Here is a 14,591-nt window from a genome sequence, read left to right on the forward strand (position 1 = left end):
TTAAGACCGTGTTAATATAACAGCAAAGTTGACAAAGATTTAAAAGTCTGTTGATTTTGTGTTGGTAAGAATATGGAACAACTTACACATTGCTGGTGGAAATGAAGAAGGATATTTACAAAGCTAATGATGGAACTATTTCTATAAGCTAGGTCAGAAATGTTGAACTATACAAATAAAAAGTACAGATTCCAGAAATATATTAAATCAAAAGTATGAATCTAATTCTTCCTAGGTATTGAATTCTATTTTTAATCAATCAAAATTCAAGGAAACCCTAATACACTATTCATGGGAATGTAAATTGGTAGAGCCACTATGGAAAACAGAATGGAGGTTCCTCAAAAAATTAAAAATAGAACTACTATAAGATCTAACTATTCCACTTCTAATTATTTATCTGAAAAAAACATTATTTTGAAAAGATATTTGCACTCTTATGTTCACTGCAGCATTATTTACAATTGCCAAGATACAGAAACAACCCAAGTGTCCACTGATGGATGAATGGGTAAAGAAGATGTGACACAACACCCCCCCACACACACACACCCCGCAAAATGAAATACTAGTCAGCTATAATAAAGGATATAATCTTGCCATTTGTGACAACATGATGGACTTTGCTATGCTAAGTGAAATAAGACAGTCATAGAAAGACAAACAAACAAATAACAAACAAAACAAAACTGATATATGTGGAGAACTGATTGGTGGTTGCCAGAGGGAAGGGAATGGGGAGGTGGGTGAAAGGTTGAAGGAGGTGGATTGTATGGTGATGGATGGTAACTAGATTTATTGTGGTAATCACTCTGGAGTGTATACAAATATTGAATTATTATGTTGAACACCTGAAACTAGTATAATGTAACATACCTCAATAAATTTTACCTCAATAAAAAATACTCAATCATTTAACCAATCTTCATTTTTTTCTTCTGTTATTTAAAATATCTGGCATTTTATTTTTTAATTCCTTGGGTATTTGAGTTGTCTATAAGAAGTATATTTATCTATTAAATATAAAATGCCTGGGCCTTGAAAACAAGGATCAAAACTTGGATTTGGATTTTGCCCCAGTTCTTTAGACTACATATGGAAATAGAGACTTTGGGTGGTCTCACTGCATACCTTGTAATTAAAATACAAGCCTATGTGGTATTTAAAGCAGGTGTGAGCTCAAACTGTTAATTGCACTATAAATTCATGCTCTTGCACCTGAAGAGGATTCATTTGTATGCACATTTTCAAACATATTACAAAAGAATTACCAACATATGCTGTATATTCTCTGCCATTAAGTCACAGAGCAGGCAACAGCAATTCACGAATGTACGTGTGGTGCAGGTGTTAAGTGGCATCACAGATGTGATATGACTGAGAAAATACTGTAATTCAGTGCAGCAGGTAGACTTATTTCCTAGAAACTTTCTTCCAAACCTTTCTAAAGCATAAGATCATGCAACTGAAGATACAATAAAGATTGCGTTAAAGGAAGACAAATTAAAAGATAGTTAAAGAGCAGGAAATTCACCTCCATAAGGCTGGAGGTTACAATTTTCTTTGAGGTCTTGAACTATACCTTGAACTTTGATAAAAGTTGGATAGACCTGTTTATCACCAGGAAAGCAATCATTTCTCCAGGAGATCTTGATATTAGATGTTTAGATGTTTACACCTATCTGTTCCATTTAAATTCTGCTCTAGTAAAAGGTAATGAACCCAGAAAATCATTACATGGAAAATGCTAAATTCACTCTAGTTATTTTTAATACAGTATTTACAGGAGGTTGAAATGTAGTGAAACTAGATTTATGAAAAAGTTAAAAATTCAAATGATTGTGAATCCTTTAAGAAGTGTAAACTATAAAAACTAAGATAAGATATTCTTTAGACATAAGATTTTGCCCTTTTCAAATTTCATCAGGTCTTAGCCAATGACCTATTAAGACTCTAAACCCTTTGTGGAAATTTTAGGGTAGAATCCTGTGTATTGGTGTTAATCTCCGTGATGTTACTTCAGGAATTTATTTGATCAAGAGAAACATATGTTGAACATTAAACCCAGAGTTGATTTCATAAAACTGATAACATAATATGACCTTTGCAATTTACTAGAGGAAGACAGTTTGTTGAGGAGTGTCAATAGCAAACTTAATTATCAAATAATTAAAAATGTAAGCAAATATAAGTAGAGATTAAGGATATTAAAGAGGAAGGCAAAGCTAATATGAAACAAACCACGTTCTATGAATTTCATGTTAAAATTTTTATGGTCTTGTTATCAAGTCTGGGATAGTTAATTTTATATGTCAATTTGGCTGGACCATAGTGCCAGATACTTGGTCAAATATCATTCTGTTTGTAGATTCTGATTTGCCAGCCTCTGCAATGCATGAGACAATTCATTAAAATAAATCTCTCTTTGTGTGTATTATGTATATATATGTCTGTAAGACCAGTAGCTCCACAACCCCCAACTTGTTTCAGAAGCCATTTTTCTGTGTAACTTTATGCAAATTTCTCAGCTCAAATATAATTTTGTTTAAAAAAAAAAAAAGGCTGGGGCGCTTGGCGGCACACGCCGGGGAGGTGGAGGTGGAGGAGAGCGCGGTCGGACTGCCGGAGCGGTTACTGCCGGGCACCGCGGACGGTGTCTTGGGGCTGCCTCCCCGGCCTCAGCTTCCGGGCCGTAGCACTGCGCGGTCCTCCCCCGCGCCGCCTTTGCCAATGTTAGGCGTGGGGCCGGGCCCACTGCCCGCCCCCCAGCATGCGCACCTCGTACACCATGACCCTGCCCGAGGAGCCCCCGGCCTTCCCCTTTCCTGACCTCACCAAGGAGCTGCGGGCGCGCTCCCCGCTCTCCCCCTCCCTACTGCTCTCCACCTTCGTGGAGCTCCTGCTCAACAAAGCCAAGAATTCTAAGAGCGCCCAGGGTCTCGCTGGTCTTCGAAACCTTGGGAACACGTGCTTCATGAACTCCATTCCACAGTGCCTGAGCAACACCTGGGAGCTGAGGGATTATTGCCTCCAGAGGCTCTACATGCGGGATCTCAGCCACAGCAGCAATGCACACACAGCCTTCATGGAAGAGTTTGCAAAACTAATTCAGACCATATGGACTTCATCCCCCAATGATGTGGTGAGCCCATATGAGTTCAAGACCTAGATCCAGAAATATGCGCCACACTTAATTGGCTATAATCAGCAAGATGCTCAGCAGTTTCTTTGCTTTCTTCTGGATGGGCTCCACAACGAGGTGAACCGAGTGACAGTGAGGCCCAAGTCCAACCCTGAGAACCTCGATCATCTTCCTGATGATGAGGAAGGATGACAGATGTGGAGGAAATATCTAGAACGGGAAGACAGTCGGATTGGGGATCTTTTTGTTGGACAGCTAAAGAGCTCCCTGACATGTACGGACTGTGGTTACTGCTCTACAGTCTTTGACCCCTTCTGGGACCTCTCACTGCCCATCACTAAGCGAGGTTATCCTGAGGTAACTTTAATGGACTGCATGAGGCTCTTCACCAAAGAGGATGTACTTGACGGCGATTAAAAGCCAACATGCTGTCGCTGCCGAGCCAGAAAACAATGTATAAAGAAGTTCTCCATCCAGAGGTTCCCAAAGATCTTGGTGCTCCATCTGAAGTGGTTCTAAGAATCCAGGATATGAACCAGCAAGCTCACAACTTTTGTGAATTTCCCACTAAGAGACCTGGACTTGATAGAATTTGCCTCAGAAAACACCAACCACGCTGTTTACAATCTGTACGCTGTGTCCAATCACTCTGGAACCACCATGGGCGGCCATTATACAGCCTACTGCCGGAGTCCAGTGACAGGCGAATGGCACACTTTCAATGACTCCAGCGTCACACCCATGTCCTCCAGCCAAGTGCGCACCAGCGACGCCTATCTGCTCTTCTACGAATTGGCCAGTCCACCCTCCCCCATGTAGCAGCGAGGAGCTACATCCCTTTCTCCCTTCCCTGTGGTGGCCCCACACCCTAAGTTTTGTTTTGTTTTTTTTTTTAAGACCAAAAAAAAAAAAAAAAAGCGACCAGGGAGTTGGCTTCCCAAGGACAAGGGAAAATCGTAGTCACCTTTGCACTTGCTGAATCTGTCTTTGTTTCTGCACTAATTAATGCACAATGAGTTCTGTCGGGTTTTGTTTTCAGGGGGTGCGCCAGGACAAGGACCCTCTGGCTCACCCTCCAAGCGACTCTGTAGTTTTCCCAGATTTTAGTTCCTCATTTTGCCGATGAAAAGCAAAAAAGAACTACGTGTCCGGAAGGTATTGACACGATGCCCACATCTAGGTTTATTTATTAAAAGCGCTTTTTTTACATTCCTTGCAATACTGATGGTGGTGATGCGCGCGTCTCGTTGGTTTCATTCTTGCAGTTGCCATACAGTGCCTTTCCATTTATTTAACCCCCACCTGAACGGCAGAAACTGAGTGTTCAGCTGGTGTTTTTTACTGTAAACAACAAGGAGACTTTGCTCTTCATTTAAACCAAAATCATATTTCATATTTTACGCTCGAGGGTTTTTACCGGTTGCTTTTTACACTCCTTAAAACAGTTTTTAAGTCGTTTGGAACAAGAGATTTTTTTCTTTCCTGGCACCTTTTAACATTATAGCAAATTTGTGTCTGGGGGACTGCTGGTCACTGTTTCTCACAGTTGCAAATCAAGGCATTTGCAACCAAGAATAAAAAATTTTTTTTGGATTTGAAACTGGACCGGATAAACGGTATTTGAGCGGCTGCTGTATATAGTTTTAAATGGTTTATTGCACCTTCTTAAGTTGCACTTATGTGGGGGGGAGGGTTGATAGAAGTTTTTAATCACAAAGTCACAGGACTTTTTTTTCTTTTGTAACTGAGCTAAAAAAGGGCTGCTTTTTGGTGGGGGCAGATGAAGGCTCACAGGAGCCCTTTCTCTCAGAGGGGACAAGTACCCTTGCCTTATTTCTTTCATTTGAGAAGTGTATGAAGCAACAGTTGCAGTCACTGAACTGCTACTGGAATTTGAAAACTTGACTTTTTCTTTCTTCTTTAAAACAAAACAAAAAACCTACTTGCCCCTCTTTGGGAAGCTGTGTGTGAAGTCTCTACCTCATTGTAGTATATGCAGGCAAGACTGCACTCTCCTACAGATGTGTGGAGTAAGCTGTGGTGTAGATTTTTTGGCACATAATAAACATGTTGCAGCAAAAAAAAAAAAAAAATTCCTTCTGTCTATTTCTTCTGTCTCTTTGGAGAACCCCAATACATAATGTTTATCTGAAGCAACCCAACTGACATAGCATGTGTGTTTTGACCTCATGCCAGCTAAATGTAAGACAAAGTAAATATAAATATACATGGAGTGTAGAATGAGTTGGCATGACCTGGTGCTGAATGTTATACAGGTCTGAATGCACTGTAATGATCTAGGCTCATAGATCTCTTTGCCAAAAAAACAAATCACACTTCCCAACTGTGTACTGATCATAGATAATATCATAGATAATTCCAGATAAAAGTCACATCTTCATTTCTAGAGTTTGGTCAAGTTACTAAGAGAGAATTGTGCAGGAAGAAAATGTCTTTATATGCTACTAAGTATTTGAAACTGCCAACAGGCTTTTATTTATTTTATTTTTGGGGGTTATTGTAATTTACATTTTATAAAGCCAGAATAGACATTTTTACTAGATTTAATTAATGCAAGTATATATTCATGTGTCTACAATTTATTATACTAGTATCTAATGATGCAGTTAGAATTAGAGTATTTTTTAAATTTTATTTTATTATGTTATGTTAATCACCATGCATTACATCGTTAGTTTTTGATGTAGTGTTCCATGATTCATTGTTTGTGCATAACACCCAGTGCCCCACGAAGAATGTGCCCCCTTTAATACCCATCACCAGGCTAATCCATCCTCCCACCCCCCTCCCCTCTAGAACCCTCAGTTTGTTTTTCAGAGTCCATCGTCTCTCATGGTTCGTCTCCCCCTCCAATTCCCCCCGTTCATTTTTCCCTTCCTACTATCTTCTTCTTTTTTTTTTAACATATAATGTATTATTTGTTTCAGAGGTACAGGACTGTGATTCAACAGTCCTGCACACTTCACAGCGCTCACCATAGCACATACCTTCCCCAATGTCTATCACCCAGAGCGAAATAAGTCAATCAGAGAAAGACATGTATCATATGATCTCACTGATATGAGAAATTCTTAATCTCAGGAAACAAACTGAGGGTTGCCAACAGGCTTTTAGAAAATGACCATAGCTAGAGCATATCAGTGATAAATAATTATCTGATAGGTTAAATTAAATGGAAAAAACTAACAGGTATGAAGTTTGACCTGTTTAGCTAACAGGTTCTGTAAAAGACAGACAAAGCCACTAAAAATACCAAGGGGAGGTATTTATCAGATCACAAATACCAAAAATAAAAATATTAAAATTATTTAGCCATTTGTATATAGTGAATATGCTGCCATCTTGAGCAGTAGGAAAATTTGGTATTTGATTTCTGTATGAAACCAAAACCAGGGGTTCAAATGATAAGAAAACCCAGTTTCTTTCTCTCTCTTGGCTCAGTTCTTTATGTTGGCTTGTTTCTAAGACAGGCATTTCTCTTATTGCTGTAAAGATATGGGAGTAAATTCACCTTGCATTCTTTCCACTTCAAATCTCATAAGGGAAAAATAAAAATACCTTCTTAGACACATCTTGTTTCTTACTGATTTTGAAAGTATGATTGTGTGATGACTATCATTTAGCTGGATTACCAAATGATAATCTCATTGGTCTGAGCCTCGAAACCATCCTCTACCAGCCAGGAGTGAAACCCTTTCTGAAGCGCAAGGACTAAGAAATGAAGAGGATAGTTCACAAATACAAGCCTGGATAGGGTTTTCTGAAGAAGGATAAAGGGATACTGAATTATTATACCTAGATTTTCCATTTGAAAGGTAATAAAATGTAATTACATAATACTACAGCAAGCTGAATACAATTTAATATATCTTTGATGATTCAGAAAGCATTTCCAGCTAGAATAATATATTAATATTATTGCATAAAAACTGCACAGTAGAGTATCACTGATGGTTATAGAAATATCCTATTACCAAAAAACTAAAAGGTCAGTAAGTGATTAATTGTATAACAGTAGCAGCAATTTAACTAAACTCACTTACACATACAACTCACTTTACTAGTACATGTAAATAGGCTTATAAGGACATACATACAACTCTACATTTTGGGTAAAATCTGGAGTAAAGCAAGGATATTTCAATTCAAAAACCATTTGTGGAAACCTGACATGACTAGGCACAGTGTTAGGTGTGAGCGGCAGAATTGCCCATCTCCTGGAGATGGCATTCTAGGTAGGAAGATGAACTGTTACACACAAAAATATAAGAGAGAACAAATATATAGAAAATGATATCTGTATAAGTGGTATTCGAGAACAAGTGAAGTAGGATTTGGAGTAAAGTAAGCATCTTCAGTTGGGATGATCAACTTACATGAAAGAGGTAAGATTTGGACATTCAGAGATAAAGATTTACAACAGAGAGAAATTTAGATTCAAGAGGGTCTATGTTAGAAAAAGTTTGTGAAAGTCAATAATGCTAAGACTGTTACCAACTTATAATTTTAAGTAAACAAAAGATTGTAGTTCAGAAAACATCTGAAATTTGATTACATGTTTTAAAGCAACATCTACAGTTTTCATCATTTTTACCCTCATTCATTATTTAAAATTATTTTCTTGGGGCGCCTGGGTGGCTCAGTAGGTTAAGCATCCGATTATTGATTTCACCTCAGGTCATGATCTCAGGAACAATCCCCACATAGGGCTCTGCGCTTGGTGAGGAGGCTGCTTAAGATTCTCTCTCTCCCTCTCCGTCTGACTCTCCCCCCATGCTCTCTCTCTCTCTATGAATAAATCTTCAAAAATTATTTTCTTAAAAAGAACTTTTTCACTGATGATGAAAAAAGTGTCTGAAGATTCTAGGAAAAAAATATTTAACTTTTACAACTACCATAAGGAAAGTACATTTATTATCTAACACCGATCAAAATCACCTCTTCTGTTTTAATTAAATCTAAGCTCTTAAATTTCTGCTTTATTCAATAACAGTGTAATTCACATTGAAAATACAGAATGAAATTTAAAGGAACCTAATTAAGCTCTTTATTCTTTATTCAATTTCCTTTATTTCTCCAATTTTTCCAGTTTCCATTAAAAATCAAAATATAAGGAAATTTGATTAATTCAATAAAATTTTAAAACTATACAAAACTGAAAAGAAAATCACTAAAGTAGCTCAATCTTTTTTTGTTCCTGTTATTATTCTACAATTATATGAAGCACACATAATAAAAATCGCTTCATAAATTTGATTATATAAAATGTTCAATAAGAGATGTGTGTTGGCAAGCCTCTAAGATGGCCCTCAATTATCTCTACCTCCTAATATTTTCACCCTTGTGTAATTCTCTCACATTGAATTAGGGTTGCTATGTAATTAATAGGCAGCAGAAGTAATAGTATATGCATTCTGAGACTAGTTTATAAAAGTCAAAGCAACTTCTGCCATGCCATGAGGACACCCAAGAAGGTACAGGAGACCTCCTGCCAACAGCCAGCAAGATACTCGGGTATTCAGACAATATCATTTCAGTGAGCTGCCTTGTGAGCAGATCCTTCAGCCCAGGTCAAGCCCTCAGATGACTGCAGCCCTAACCATCAGCTTAACTGAAACCTCATGTGCAACCCGAAGCCGGAACCACCAGCTAAGTCACTCTCAGAATCCTGACCTTCAGAAATTATGTTCTATAAATAACTATGTTTTTTGTTCCTAAGTTTTGAAACATTTTGTTACCCAGCAATAGATAACTAGTAAAAGATGGTTGAAAAATGATTAAGTAACAATGATATTCCTGAGATCATTCAGAGAATGGATATGATTAGACTCCTAGGACACTCTTAAGAGCAACAACAAGCATTTCCCAAGTATCAGTTCAGTGTCAAATTATGCTGCAGGTGCTTTGATTGGTATAAGAGCAGTATAAGATTTGGTTCTGACTACAGACTGAGAATGGAGGATAAACACATAGGAAAGTATTAGAAACAATTGATTTTGTCTTGAAGAGGCAGATTTATGAAGCAGGTACATTCTGCAGAGGAAAAAAAAGTAGAAAGATGAGATGAGTCAGGGAGGGTGTCAATGAAATTTGAACTGTTTTTGACAAATGTGTAAGATTTTCACAGAAGGAAAAAAAGAGAATTTTTTTAGGAGAATATTATAATCAGAGTTATAATGGTGGAAACTATGTAAACAGTCACAGAAATGTTAATTTTTCTGCAGTAGAGACTCTGACTTGGGGAATAGACATAAATACAGATTGATAGAGCAGGTCTTCCAGAAAGGGTCTGAATGCCAGGCAGAATATTCTGATTTTAACAGCATTCAGGGGACCTACAAATGATCTTAAACAGTGAATACACCTTGACATTTCCTCTTATAGGGAATGAGGCTCACTATTGAGAGAACATATTAGATCATTGTACAACCATAATTCTTAGGAAGTTCTTACTTATCTTGAGCTGAAATTTGTCTTCCATTAATTTCCACACTTGCTTGTACTTATGTAGCTCAAGGAATTATTGGGGAATCATAGAAATTTTGTATTGAAAAGAACCTTGAATCTGATCTATTCCAGCTACTCATTTGATTCTCATAAATTCACATAACACATGACCATACATCCCATGCTTGGATAACCCCTGTGATATGACTTTCAACCCATTCATCAAGCAACTGTATTTATCTTTAGATAGGGCAACAACAAAAAGTTTGCCTAAAACAATGTTTGTCTATAAGCATAGACCCCAGTTTTAGACCTTCAGGTCACACCTAATTTAAACAAAGTCTAATCCCTCTATCATATGTAACTCATTTAAGTATTTACTTTTTAAAAACATTTTATTGATTTATTTGAGGAGGAGGGAAGGCAGAAGGAGAGGGAGAGAGAGTCTTAAGCAGACTCGTGCTGAGCACGGAGCCTGACTTGCAGCTCGATCTCCCGACCCTGAGATCATGACCTGAGCCGAAGTCAAGAGCAGGAGAGGAAGAATGAAGGGGAGTAAGTCAGAGGGGGAGACGAACCAGGAGAGATGATGGACTCTGAAAAACAAACTGAGGTTTCTGGAGGGGAGGAGGGTGGGGGGATAGGTTAGCCTGGTGATGGGTATTGAGGAGGGCACATTCTGCATGGAGCACTGGGTGTTATGAACAAACAATGAATCATGGAACAGTACACCAAAACAAAATATGTAATATATGGTGATTAACATAACAATAAAAAAATAAAAAAAAGAATACTGGAAAAAAATTTAAATATTAAAAACCCAAAAAAAAAAAAGAGTCAGGTGCTAACTGACTGAGCCACCCAAGTACTCCAACCTTTTAAGTACTTAAAGATGGCCTGTTCCCCTTGGAAACGGAGGGTAGAAAGAAGCATGGTATGGTTTGGAGTCCCTTCAATACTGTGCCCAATCTTCTCTAAGTTGCCAGAATGTATCTACAAAATTTTAAAAGTGATTCTCAAAGTGAGGGTAACACTTCAGTATGGGCTCTTTACTATAGAGTTAGGTGGTGCCATTGTTTTCTTGTTTGGAATATATATTATTTCTCCTTAAAATTCTTTACGTTTTTTTGGTGACACTGTCTTAGTTGAATTTGTTTGCAAAATTTGCCATATCTCTTTTAAGTGGGCTGTATCCCTGACACATTTTACCATCCTTATTTGTTCTCTGTAAGAAGTAAGAGGTCACTCATGTCCCTTGACTATATCAGGTTACAGTGATACATCCAGCCAGCTTACACTTTGGGATCTGAGACTATCTTCCTGTGTGGTGGAGAATTCATATATTATTACTCCTACTTCTTTCATTATTCCAGAGAAGAAACTGAAGCCTCATAAAAATTTTACTTGACTAAGCTAATACTTTTCACAGAGCTAGTGGAGTAATTTCAGGCTTATAATTGTTTTTCTGTAATCATTTTTAGTTTTTCCACTAAATGTACATTATCTATATGAGGCATATGTGGTTTTTCCCTTATCAAAAACAGTATCTCAATGCCTAGATTTTCTCAACCACTTTCCGTGTATTGTATCACAAGTTTGGTTTCTCCATCCAGAATTTTTTAGTCATTGCTTTGTTCTCTGTCCCTATAAATGTGCCTTTCCCAATCATAAATCATGCAGTATACAGCCTTTGTGTCTGACTTGTCTCATTTAACAGAATACAACTGAGATTTATCTACATATTTTGCATGTACTCATAGTTTCTTCCACTTTATTGCTAAGTAGCGTTCCACTGTACAGATATACTATGACTAGTTTATATATTCACCAATTGATAAACTGGTTGTTTCCAATTTAGGCTTATTATAAATAAAGCTGCTAAGAACATTCTCATACAGGTCATTGTACAAAGATATATTTTCAGTTATCTTGGATAAATATCCATGAGTGGTATTTTAATGAGTATGGTATTTTTTTTTATTTTTAAAAGATTTTATTTATTTATTTGGCACAGAGAGATAGAGAGCACAAGCAGGGGGAGTGACAGACAGAGGGAGAGAGAGAAGCAGGCTCCCATTGTGCAGGGAGCCCAAAGCGGGGCTCAATCCTAGGACCCGGGGATCATGACCTGAGCTGAAGACTGACTGAGACACCCAGGCACCCCAAGTTTATTATTTTTTTAATAAAAATGATCAAACTATGTTCCAAAATGGTTATAATAGTCTGCTATTACTGCTGTAACAAAGCATCACAAACTTAGTGGCTTAAACAATAGAAAATGTATTGTTTCATAATTCTGGAGGTCAGAATACTGAAATCAAGGTGTCAGCAAGTTGGTTGCTTCTGAGGGATATACGGGAAAGATCTTTTTCAGGTTTCTCTCCTCAGCTTGTAGATGACCATCTTCTCTATATGTCTATTCACATCATCTTCCCTCTATGCCTGTCTCAGTATACTAATTTTCTCCTTTTTATAAGGACAGACGTATTGGTTTAGGTCTAACCCAATGACCTCATCTAAACTAATTATATCTGCAATCCTATTTCCAGTTAAGGTCATGGATTCCTCCCGTAGCAATGGTTAACATTCTCTCAGCACTGTATGAGATTTCTAGATGTTCTACATCTCCAGCAGCACTTGAAATTGTCAGTCTTTTAAATTGTCGTTTTTCTAGTAGGCATATAGTGGTATCTCATTACAGTTTTAATTTGCCTTTTCCTAAAACTAATAATTTTGTGCATATTTTCATATGTATTTTTGCTATTAAAATAATGTCTTTGACAAAGGAGCTATTCACATCATTTGCTTAATTTTTATAATATTGAGTTGTCAGACTTATTTATATATTCAGGATATAAGTTTGTAATCAGATGTGTATTTTGCAAATATTTTTTGCAAAAAAAAGTGACTTGTTTTTCATCTTCTTCTGAACATCTTTTGAAAAATAGCAGTTTTTAATTTTATAAACTATAATTTATTACCTTTTATTTTTGACTTGTGATCTTTTTTGTCCTAAGAACTCTGCTAAACCCAAGTCATGAAGATTTTCTCCTATATTTTCTTATATAAGTTTCATGGTGCCAGCTATCCTAATTCTATGATTATTCAGGTTAATTTTTATATATGCAGTGATGTAACATTTTTAGTTTTCTGCCATATGAATGTCCAATTCTTCCACTATTATTCATTGAAAGGACTATCTATATCCACTCCTAATTACATTCCCTTGGCATCTGTATTGAAAATAAATTGTCCATTTTTGTGAGCCTATTTCTGCAATTTCTATTAAGTTTGATTATTCTATATGTATATCTTTACACTAATACCTCACTTCTTGAATATTGCAGCTTTAGAGTAAGTCTTGAACTTAAGTAATATAAATCTTCAAACTGTGTTCCTTTTCCAAAATTATTTTGGGTATTCTTGATCCTTTACAATATCAGATATATTTCTTTATCAGACTGTCAATTGTTACAAAAATGTTTGCTGGGATTGGGCTCACTTGGAATCTATATGTCCAATTGGAAAGAATTACCAGTTATTACTATTTAGTCTTCTGATCTATGAATATTCAACGTTTCTCCATATATTGTTAATTACTGTTTTTGGCTTGGTAACACATTAATTAATGTATGAGGCTTAGTTAATGTATCTCCACAATGCTTTGCAGTTTTCAGTTTAAAAATCCTGTGAATGTTTTGTTAAATTTATCTCTAAGTGTTTTGTGGCTTTGAAAGTTACTATAAATGGTGTATTTTTAAAATGCCAAAGTCCAGTTTTTCCTTTATTCTCTTTCTCCGTATATATATGTATATACATACTCCTGTATATGTATATACAGATATATGTATATATATAATGGTAGATAATTATATATATAAGTATATAATATGTATATATATGTAATGGTAGATAGATAATTATATATATTATATAATGTATATAAATGTATGTAATGGTAGATAAATAATTATATATAAGTACAAGTATATATAAAAACACACACATAATTGAATTTTGTTTTTGGACCTTGAACCTTGCAATAGTGCTATACTCACTTAGTTCTGCTGTCCTTTTATAAAATAATTTGGGAATTTCCATGTAAATTATCATATATCCTTTATAAACTATATGGGTTTTATTTGTTTCTAACCTGTTTCTAGCACAGGCTAGAACATCCAATATAAAATTAAAGTGGAGAGAACAGAGGGCTTATTCCCAGTTTCATAGGGAGAATACTCTGTCTTCCTTTAGTATGATATTAGAAGTTTTTAGTATATGCCCTTTATCAGGATAAAGGAGTTATCCTATCTTCCTGGTATGCTGAGTTATTTTGCTTGGGTTTAGTTTGGTTTTTCTATGAATGGATGTTGTATTTTGGCAAGTGCTTTTTCTGCATTTATTGAGATGATCACATGGCTTTTCACTTTTAGTCTGTTGTATGATGAATCTAATGCTTAACTTTGGAATATAAACAAAACATTGTATTACAAGCTGAACTTGGTCATAATATACTTGTTCTATATTGATGATTTAGTATGCTAGTATGTCATTAAGAAGTTTTATGTCTGTGTTCATGAGATATATTTGTCTGAGGTCTCACTTTCTTGTAAGTTTTCTGTTTGGTTTTAGTATAATACAATGCTGCCTTATAAAATGAGTTTACAATTCTTACTACTTCAATTTTCTATAAGAGTGTGTGTAGAATTGGCCTTATTTCTCCTTTAAATATTTGGAAGAACTTACTGGAGAAGCTGTCTGGGCCTGGGGTTTTCTTTATAAGAAACTTTTTAACTAAAAAGGTAATGTCTTAGGAAATTATCAAGCTGTTCAATTTTTTAAGTAAGCTTTGAAAGTTTAAATCTTCAAAAGTATCTGTCCATTTTATCTAATTTATCAAATATACAGGCACAGTGTTGTTAATAAAATTTCTTTGATATACTTTTAATATCTGTAAAAGTCTTGTATTGATGTCCCAACA

General features: G+C 36.1%; 1 pseudogene; it reads left to right on the forward strand.

Moving 5' to 3' along the window:
- Positions 1 to 2,770: 2,770 nt before the first annotated feature.
- LOC112830202 (ubiquitin carboxyl-terminal hydrolase 2 pseudogene) lies at positions 2,771 to 4,029 on the forward strand (annotated as a pseudogene).
- The last annotated feature ends 10,562 nt before the right edge of the window (positions 4,030 to 14,591 follow it).

Source organism: Callorhinus ursinus, unplaced genomic scaffold (assembly GCF_003265705.2).
Source record: "Callorhinus ursinus isolate GAN/ISIS: 27379988/994484 unplaced genomic scaffold, GSC_fseal_2.0 scaffold27, whole genome shotgun sequence".
Taxonomy (NCBI): Eukaryota; Metazoa; Chordata; class Mammalia; order Carnivora; family Otariidae; genus Callorhinus; species Callorhinus ursinus.